Genomic DNA, 10,000 nt, shown 5'->3' with positions numbered 1-10,000 from the left:
AAAAGAATCTACACGAAAAGACGAAGGTCGTCCAAATCACTCCTGTTTCTCCCTACAAATACAGTCAAAGCAACACTAGATGAGCAAAAAGCTAAAACACAAAGCTCGGGAGTGTTTAAAAAAAAAAAAAAAAGGCTGAGCCTTGGTCCAGTCCTTTGCCCTCCAGAAAAGCCATGCTCAGATGGCTAAATAATACTGTTTAGTGGAGATAAGGACTCTAAGAGCTCAAATAAAAGGCAAATCGCTGCAGGAAACGCTTGGACAGGAGGTGGAACTTCAGCTGTGCATGGAGGCAGCAGCATCAGCAACAGCTCCAAGGTGACCCCTGAACCTTGTCTGCAGGGAACACCCAGGAGTGTGGCTGCTGGAGCAGATGGAGCAAACAGAGGTGCTATGTGGGGAGTAGCAAGAAATATAAGGATTCCTCTGGGGGTGCTTCTCATGATGGCCAAGGTGGCTGGACTTGATCTTATGGGTAATGAGAAAACAGATAGACACCAAGCCTGGTTCCACCTAGGGATAGAAGCCCAAAGAAACCTACTGCAAGGCTGAACTCCCAGCAGAAAGGCCACCTGCTCCAGGAAGCAGCTCCTGCTCACCATGTGCAGGGAGCCTGGTCCAGATTCACCACCTGAAGCCACACCAAGGGCCACACACATCCCACAGAAGGAGGGAGGCTGGGGGCAGAAAGGCCAGGTCTGCCTGTGAGAGATCCTTGCTCCACCCACCCTGGGCCTCTGCCCCTTCTGCCTGGCTTTCCAGATTCCAGCTGTCCTGCCTGGGAGGCTCCTCCAGCTGTGGCCAAATTAGTCACATCTGCCCTAGCCCCTCATTGGTTTCTCACCACATGTGTATGGTACATTGCAATTTGCAAAGTGCTTGTCACAAAGATTGTCTCATTTAATCCTCAAGAGCCCTGGGAGGCTGGCTGGAGAAATGAGAATCAGGAATCCAGGACTGCAGGCATCTGATTCTAAACCCATATGCCTTTTTCAAGTATAGTGATTTCCCCTTTATCTGGGCTCGTAGAGCCCTTATCTCCACCACAGTGTTATTTAGCTATCTAGGCATGGCTTTCGTGGAGGGCAAAAGACTAGACCAAGACTCAACCTTTTTTTTTAAACACAAAAATCACAAAGAGAATCCTGGTTACTTAACTTCTGTATGCCTATGTCCTTATCTGTAAAGACCTGGGTCACTGTGATTAGAGTACTACGAATACTCTATCAGATTATTTCTTCATGTGGATCCCCACTACCTGTGATCTTGACAGTGATATGAGTCTTTGTCTACCCAGCACCTACCACATGACCCAGCATGGTTGGCCTACACATAGGCTGAGTGATGGGCTTACACCTGACACCCTTGCTCAACGGTGCAGATGGCATCAGTTGCTGTCAGATGAATTTAAAAAGGAGAAAGGGAGGGAGGGAGGAGGAAGGAAGGAAGGAAGGAAGGAAGGAAGGAAGGAAGGAAGGAAGGAAGGAAGGAAGGAAGGAAGGAAAAGCGGAAGAGAGAGAGAGGGAGGGAGGGAGCAGATTCCATTTTCTCCTTTGTTCCCTCTTTGCCCCATCCCAGGAGAACACAGTCCTTCTGACTTTCATGTACACTATGATGGTTATAATAGCAGTTTTACATGCTTCAAGGGACTGTGGTGCAGAGGACACAAGAATGGGTGGTGTGATCAAGTACTGTCTTAGCAAAGCACTGTGTGCAAATGAGACACTCAAGACAGCATCATTAGCATATGACAGTGCCATTTCTGGGCCATGGTCCACAAAACCTTAACAACAAGAACTGCAAGTGTGAGGACTGTGTGCAGAGAGGGTGACTCCCCAGAGGGAGGGCCAAGGGACCTCTTCTGACTTACAGAGCTGTGAAGCCCTAAGACCCCCTCCACACACACACACACACACACACACACACAAACACTAACATTCTCCCTTCCCATCACCCCAGGTCAACTGCAAGACTGAAAAGTAGTGAAAAATTCCTGCATAGGTTTCTTTTAATTAAGCTCACACACAAAAAGAACTGCTCTGGGTTTTGTCTGTTGTACTTTTGTTCCCTGGTCTGTTTGTACTTATTCAGAAATTACATAATTTTTAAAAAAATATATTAAGTAAATATGCACATCAGCCTGTCAAGTTACCTGGGCTCACCTTCACTTGGGAACCACATTGACAGCCCCTTTATTTCTCTTACTTGTTTTTAAGCACAAAATATGTCACACCTGGAAGTAATTAGCATAATTTTTACTAATTTATAGCTAATTACACAATTACTTTTCTATGAAAGGTTCTGGAAAGACACTTGAAGTAAGTTTCACGAAATCTAGTGGCAAGAAATTGCTTGAAAACATTTTGTTAGCTTCAAACATTTAGGAGGAGGGAGGGGGAACGCCCAATAAAGTAATTCTTTCCTATTTCAGAGTGTTCAAATATGACAGGGATATAATTTCTCCAGTAATTTACAAAACAGAATGTCTAGATGTCTCTGCTAAGCCAACCTAATCAGAGACTGCTCTAGGGAAAGGCTCAAAAAGAAGCATTGTCAAGAGCACCCAACACAGAACCTAAAAGGCACTGTTTTTGTTTTTTTTTTTTTACTGCAATTGGTTTCCCAGTAGAAATAACATTTGGCAATGACTCTCCCTCCAGGAGTAAACCAACCTCTTGATAGAACGTGACCCCTGGCAGGTGCCTTGCTCAGCTCCTGAGAACAGGTGAGCAGGTAAGCTCAGAAGATCTGTCATGGATTCAAACCTTTGGAGCCAATAGACTCTCAAAGTGAAGTTCCAAGATGTCAAGCCTGAGTGAATACTTTTTAAAGAGTGCAAACAGAAACAAAAAATATTCTCCAATTCAACTCATTCAACTCACATTTTTTTATTTCAATTGAAAATAATGTTTATTTTTTCAGATTATTATAGAAATATGTTTTCATTGTAGAAAATTTGGAAAACTGACCATTGGAAAGAAAGAGGAAAACTGGTACAAATCATATTACCAAAAGACTCATGTTGGAGTCCTGTCATATTTTAATCCAGTCCTTTTGTCTATGTGTGTAGATATTCCATATTTTGTTTAATCAACTCCTTACATTTGTATATTCAACTCATTGACTTTTTAAACTTTAATAAATAACAATATGATGAATATTTCTTATACATAAGTATGTGTGCTCAGCTGTGCTAGTTACCCTTTAATATTATTTCTGTAATTTTTTGTTTTACTTATTCATTCTGTATTTGTATCATCTACCAATTTCATAACATTTCTCTATGAAATTATAAATTATCTAGATATTATCTAGATATGTTATTATTTAACAAACATCATATCTGAGATATAGTATATCTTTCCATGACTTGGAAATTAATTTAGATTTGTAAGGCATTTTCATTTGCTGAGTGAGCTAACAGTTATTAAAGGCTTACCATGTGCCAGGCACTGCGCTCCATGCATTACACGTGATTAGTTAATTTACCATCAATATTAAAGAGTGGTTAAGAGCATAGACCTGGAGGTGAACAGCATGCGTTCCAGTCATAGCTGTGCTACTCATTGGTTTTGGGACCTTGTGAAAATTACTTTATTGTTCTGTAGCTCAAGGATCCCCTCTGTAAATCCATATAGAGTGCTTGAAAAGACTAGCTAAAAAAAAATCACAAACCTCCCATAAACACACAAGATCAGCACTCTTATTTCCATTTTATAGATAAGAAAAACAAGGCTTAAAGATAAGTTGTTAAAGGCTCCATGAGAATAAACAGGAGTAGGCTTTCACCTCAGTGTGATTATAGAGCCCACCTGCTGAACCTCTGTGCTATCCCATCTCTCCATGTCTATGGGGGATCATTAAACTAGGTTCTTTTCTGCCTGTTTTTTTTTCTTTTCTTTCTTCTTTTTTTTTTTCAGCATCATTTAGCTAGTTAGTGACAGAGCCAGGACCCAAACCCACTACTTATTACTGAGTATTTTTACTAATGCGCTGTGATATTGCCTTCTATCATCCCAACAGACCTTCTGTTATGGCTTGTATTGGATTTTTCCTGTTCTTGCTGCTGAAGCTATCTTTCACTAGTTATCTTGCTTTTCCTCACTCATCTCTTTAGATTCATCATTGCCTAAACACTTATTTCATTATTTTCTCCTCTCTTTCACAAAAAATATAAGGTGGCTTATAGAAATATCTACAGGACAATATAAAATAAAATGAAACAGATCAGAGCAAACAAAAAGCCAGAAATCTAGTTAAATAATTAGGATAATTCAACCATTATTGGCACTGAAACCAGAGACATATTTCTCCTATGGCCTTTTGTGGCCAAAGGTAGTAAGTGTCCTTAGAGAACAAGTTCAGGGGATTTTATGTTAGCTGGTCACTTCAGAAAAAGCAGATCTACAGTGATGCTGATAGCATGCATCTAGGTATGAAGGTCTTTGAAGCAGCACTGCCCCCTTTGGAGACACTTCCTTGATAATATGCAAGACAGTCAATATACAACTAAGTTTTCCTGCTCAATATGCCAGTGGAGCCTTCTATAAGAAGGCCTGATAAGTAGACCGTGTCCTTCAGGCCACATTGCATATAAATTGCTTTTCTCGATGTAACACAGTCACTTCCAGCTGGCAGTGATTAGGTGCAGGTCCAGCACTTCATCGGGTGCCTTCTGGCTCACCGTAGTAAGGACTCTTCTGCATGCCATGCTGAAGGATGCCTATTTTTCTAGTTTTTTGGTGGGAAGATGGGGTGGCAGTGGCATTGTGATGCTTCCTCTGAGCACATGTTCTTGCCTACCATGTAGAAAAAAATGCCCTGGAGAAGCTGAGCTGCACGCAGCTCCCGCCTAAGCAGTCAGGGCCATAGACAGGAGTTGTTTTCTCCCCAGGATGGGGCTCCAAGTTGTCCCCAAGCCACCGCGGTGCCCCCTCAAGCGGGTCCTGAAGGAACCAGAGCTGCTCTCCTTCTCATTGTGGATGCCATCTCAACTCACATTTTTTAAGCCCCTACTCAGTGCCTGGTACGTAATAAGAATATTTACAAAGGAAACCATTGCTGCTTTCCCTCGTGCGCTAGTCCATTTTGCATTGCTATAAAGAAATACCTGAGACTGGGTAATTTATAAAGAAAAGAGGTGTATTTAGCTCATGGTTCTGCAGACTGTACAAGAAGCATGGTGCAGGCTGGGCACAGTGGCTTACACCTGCAATCCCAGCACTTTGGGAGGCTAAGGTGAGTGGATCATTTGAGGTCAGGAGTTTGAGACCAGCCTGGCCAACATCTCTCCTAAAAATTCAAACATTAGCCAAGCATGGTAGCAGATGCCTATAATCCCAGCTAATTCGGAGGCTGAGGCATGAGAATCGCTTGAACCTGGGAGGTAGCAGTTGCAGTGAGCCAAGATTGTGCCATTGCACTCCAGCCTGGATGACAGAGTGAGACTCCATCTCAAAAAAGAAAAAAGAAAAGAAGAAGATGCATGGTGCCAGCACCTGCTCCTGGTGAGGGCCTCAGGGAGCTTCCAATCATGGAGGAAGGGAAAGGGAGAGCCACAGTGTCACATGGGGAGAGAGCATATTAGTCCATTTTTACACTGTTATAAAGATATTACCCAAGACTGGGTAGTTTATAAAGGAAAAGGGTTTAATTGGCTCACAGTTCTGCATGGCTGCAGAGGCCTCGGGGAACTTACAATCATGGTAGAAGGGGAAGCAGGCACATCTTACATGGTGGCAGGTGAGAGAGAGCATGTAAAGCGAGAATAGTCCCTTATAAAACCATCGGGTCAAATGAGAACTCACTCACTACCATGAGAACAGCATGGGGAAAACCATCCTGATGGTCCGATCACCTCCCAACTGTAAATGGGGATTACAATTCAAGATGAGATTTGGGTAGGGACACAGAGCCAAACCATATCAGGGAGCAAGAGAGATGCCAGGCTCTTTTAAACAACCAGCTCCTTTGTGAACTCATTACCAAGGGAAGGGCACCAAGCCATTCAAAAAATATCTGCCTCCATGACCCAAACACCTCCCACTAGGCCCCACCTCCAACACGGGGGCTTACGTTTCAGCATGAGATTTGGAGAGACAAATATCCAAACCATATCACTTAGTCATGCTGAGAAGGCAAAAAGGATGCCAAACAACCAGTGAGTCTTTATTGAACCCTGATTTAGAAAGAGGGGAACGCAGGGCAAAAGGGCCAGATGCAGCCCCTGCCTTGAAGAAACTGACAAACTGGAGACCCAAGCCACACCCAGGAAGCACATGGTCTAGCACAGCCTCAGTCCTCATCCAAGCGGTGTCCACGGGCAGCCTGGGCTCCACGTGCTGCTGACATGGAAAGACGGCATTTGGGAAGCAATAGCCCAGGAAGAGGTGATGGATCCCCAGCTCCGTATAATGGGCTGGGGGTGGGAACATTTGGTCAGGACCACACAAGGACACTGGGGAGGCAGGAAAGGTGATGATGGGTAAAGCGTCCCAAATTCCCTGGCAGGAAAAGGAGATTAGGGAGCCAGTAGCACCCTGAAAGCCATTAGACCCCTGGAAAAGACCCTAGAATCCTGAGTTCTAGCCCATATCTGTCCCAAGGCTGGATATTTGGTAATAAGGAATCCACGCCACGAGACCTGTAGGAGAAGTTGTCTGAGGTCCGCAGAATTGGTGGAGAGGGGAGAAAGCACGTGATACTTGCCTGCGTTCACAACAGGGGTGATAGCACGCCAACAGGGCGAAAGCTGGTTCTTGGGGGATTTTTAAAAACCTTAGCTATTGCAATGATTTGTGAGCCTTGAAAGGACCACGGAACATAGCAGATACATGGGATAGATGTGTTAGTAAGATTTCATGTGGGGTGCGATCAGGGAATTGTCTAAATAGTCATCTGCAGAGCCAGCCACAGTGGCTCCCGCCTATAATCCCAGTGCTTTGGGAGGGCAAGGCAGAAGGATCGCTTGAAGTCAGGAGTTTGAGACAAGCCTGGGCAACATGGTGAGACCTCATCTCTACAATTAAAAAAAAAAAATTAAGTGGTGCACGCATGTGGTCTCAGCTACTTGTGGGGGTAACACAGGAGGATTGCTTGAGCCCAGGAGTTAGAGGCTGCACTGAGCTATGATTGCAACACTGCACTGCAGCCTGGGCAACAGAGTGAGACCCTGTCTCTAAGAAGAAAAAAAAAATTCAACTGTAGCAGTTGGGAGGAGGACAGCTAACAACGAAAAGACAAATGCAGGTTTCTAGGAAACTTCTCCACCGAGAAGGCGGAGATTCACCTGCCAAGTAATCCTGCTGTCATCTCCCCATCTTCTTAAGGTTCACATTCCTTCCTCTCAATACCTACGCTTGCCTATCCTGTTGCAGGTGTCCTCGTACTAAAATGTATCAGTCTGCAAGTCGGCCTTGCCTCCTGGATTGTGAGTTGGCTGAGGACCGAGGCCGCAGGATACACCTTTGCTCTCCTGCCTCCTGGCACCCATCACACGGAGCAGGCCCCCAGTAAACGTGAGCAAAATGGAGCTGAATTGTTCTGCAACTGCGTGTCTTGCTTTGAAGACCCCTGTGTAAGTCGGTGGCAGTGAGGTATTTGGAAGATTTCCAGTTTCTGCCAGGCCCACCTCAAGGCTACTGAGACATTTTGGCAAAGGCACGTCCTCTGCCGCCCACAGGAGAGTAATGTTAATAGTTTGCACTTGGCATATTTCTTTTCACTTTTTCAAATTACTTTCACAGCTGCCGTCATTTGACCCTTGCAAAAACCCTATGAGGCAAGTAGAGGAAGTCATTAACGGCCACTCTTTTTGCAGGTTTCCTCGTTCCGTCAACAGGTAGCCTTGAGAGAGCACCTGTGGCCTCGGCATTGAGCTGTTCCAATGCTGGAACGCAGAGGGGAACAGGATGTGAAAGGCCCTTCCCTCACCTTGAGTACAATCTCCGGAGACAAAACACACAAACAGCAAGATAGTTATGATCCTAATAAATATTAGGGGGAAAAAAGGCAGGGTAGTCGTGGCTCACGCCTGTAATCCTAGCACTTTGGGAGGTTGAGTGCTATTTCCTAGCACTCCTTGAGCCTGGGAGTTCGAGGCTACAATGAGCTATGATTGCACCACTGAACTCCAGCATGGATGACAGAGTGAGACTGCGTCTCAAAAAGAAAAGAAAAAAAGTGCAGAATAATGAGACAGCAGTATCATAGACTGTGTGGTCCAGAAACCTCTCCAAAGGCATGAAGTGGATGTGCAGAATGAACATACATGGGTCATGTGAAGAGCTACAGAAAGCAACCAGGGTACCCAAGGCCAGGCTTACACCTCCAGACCCAGCACTTTGGGAGCCGAGGCAGGAGGATCTCTTGAGGCCAGGAGTTCGAGACCAGCCTGGGCAAAAAAATGAGACCCCATCTCTACAAAATTAAAAAAAAAAAATCAGCCAGGCCTATTGCTGCATGTCTGTAGTCCTAGCTTCGCAAGAAGCTGAGGTGGGAAGATCACTTGAGCCCAGAAGTTTGAGGCCGCAGTGAGTGGGTTATGATCATGCTGCTGCACTGCAGCCTGAGCGACACAGCCAGACCCTGTTTCTAAAATAAATAAAAGAGAAACCAAGACCCAAGGGGGCTAAATGACTCACCTGGTATCCCACTCCAAGCCTCTCATTTTCTAAGTAGAGACCTGGATTACAAGGGGGGGTATGGGAAATGTACACACATGCACACACATACACACAGAGACATACACAGACACATACACACAGAGACACACACAGATACACAGACACACACGCACACACACACAGACATACACAGACACACGCACACAGACACAGAGATACACACAGATACACAGACACACACAGACACCCACATGGACACACAGAGACACACAGAGACACACACGCATAGAGACACACACACAGAGACACAGAGACACACACAGACACACACACACACACCCCACATCTGTCAACTCTAAAGGAAGCACCAGACAGAGAGGCAGGCAGAACTCATCATAGCCAAGGCACCTTAAGGACAACTGGAGAAGGCTGGGCCAACCCCGGTACCTGCTCTCCAGCAGCCCTGCCAGGTGCCTGGGACACAGCCAGGAAACCGCCTCTCTGAGGAGCACCAGGCCTCTTCCCAGGCTGACGTGACCAACTCGTCTGCCCCTGTGAGCAATGTTTATTATTCAACAGGGCATGATGAGACGGTTCTGAGATTTCACAGTCGGCTGGCGGTTTCATTACAAGCAATCAGGGAAGCTTTGGACAATTAGTGGGAAGGTTTTGACAGAGAGAACGTGCACTAGCCTGGTAGCTCTCACCAGCGCCCAAGTCAAGGCGTTTTTCTTTCCTTTTTTTTTTTTCCTGACACAGAAATCTGCATATTCATTCTTCTAAACATCCGCATCGCTGGTGACTTGGTGGTCAGCCGTTCTCTCCTTCCACTCAACAGATGGTTAATTGATGCTCTAAGTCTCTCTGCCTTAGACATTCTCCTTGATCCTCTACTGGAACACTTCTCCCAACAGCCCACTTGCTGCCCCCCACGCCACACAGGCCATCACTGCATAGCCAGCCATCACCCACACTGTGAACTTGACAGTGGCTATGAAAGAAATTTAAGAGGTGATCCTGGGGAGTCTCTGCATCTCCTAGCCCATACAGTGAGCAAGGGGCTGAATTTTTGGTTTATGGCAGACCTACTACATGCATTAGAGCATTCTGGGGACTTAAACACATTCTATATTCCCCACTACAGACCTATAAGCAAACTATGATATTATAAATCCCCATTTTACAAGTAAAGACACGGAGACTGACAGTGTCTGCATCTAGGAAGTTCCTGCAACCACAAAGTTGCAGAGCTAAGATTCCAAACCCTCATCCATCTGACACGATATCTGGCATCTCCGTGTGACAGGGTGGTGCCTCTGCTCTTCTCAGCCTCCAGGCCTCAGGATGGCAGCTGTGGAAATAAATGCTTCCAGAAG

This window comes from Gorilla gorilla, chromosome 7 (assembly GCF_029281585.2).
Source record: "Gorilla gorilla gorilla isolate KB3781 chromosome 7, NHGRI_mGorGor1-v2.1_pri, whole genome shotgun sequence".
Lineage (NCBI taxonomy): Eukaryota > Metazoa > Chordata > Mammalia > Primates > Hominidae > Gorilla > Gorilla gorilla.
Note: the sequence above shows the minus strand (reverse complement) of the source record.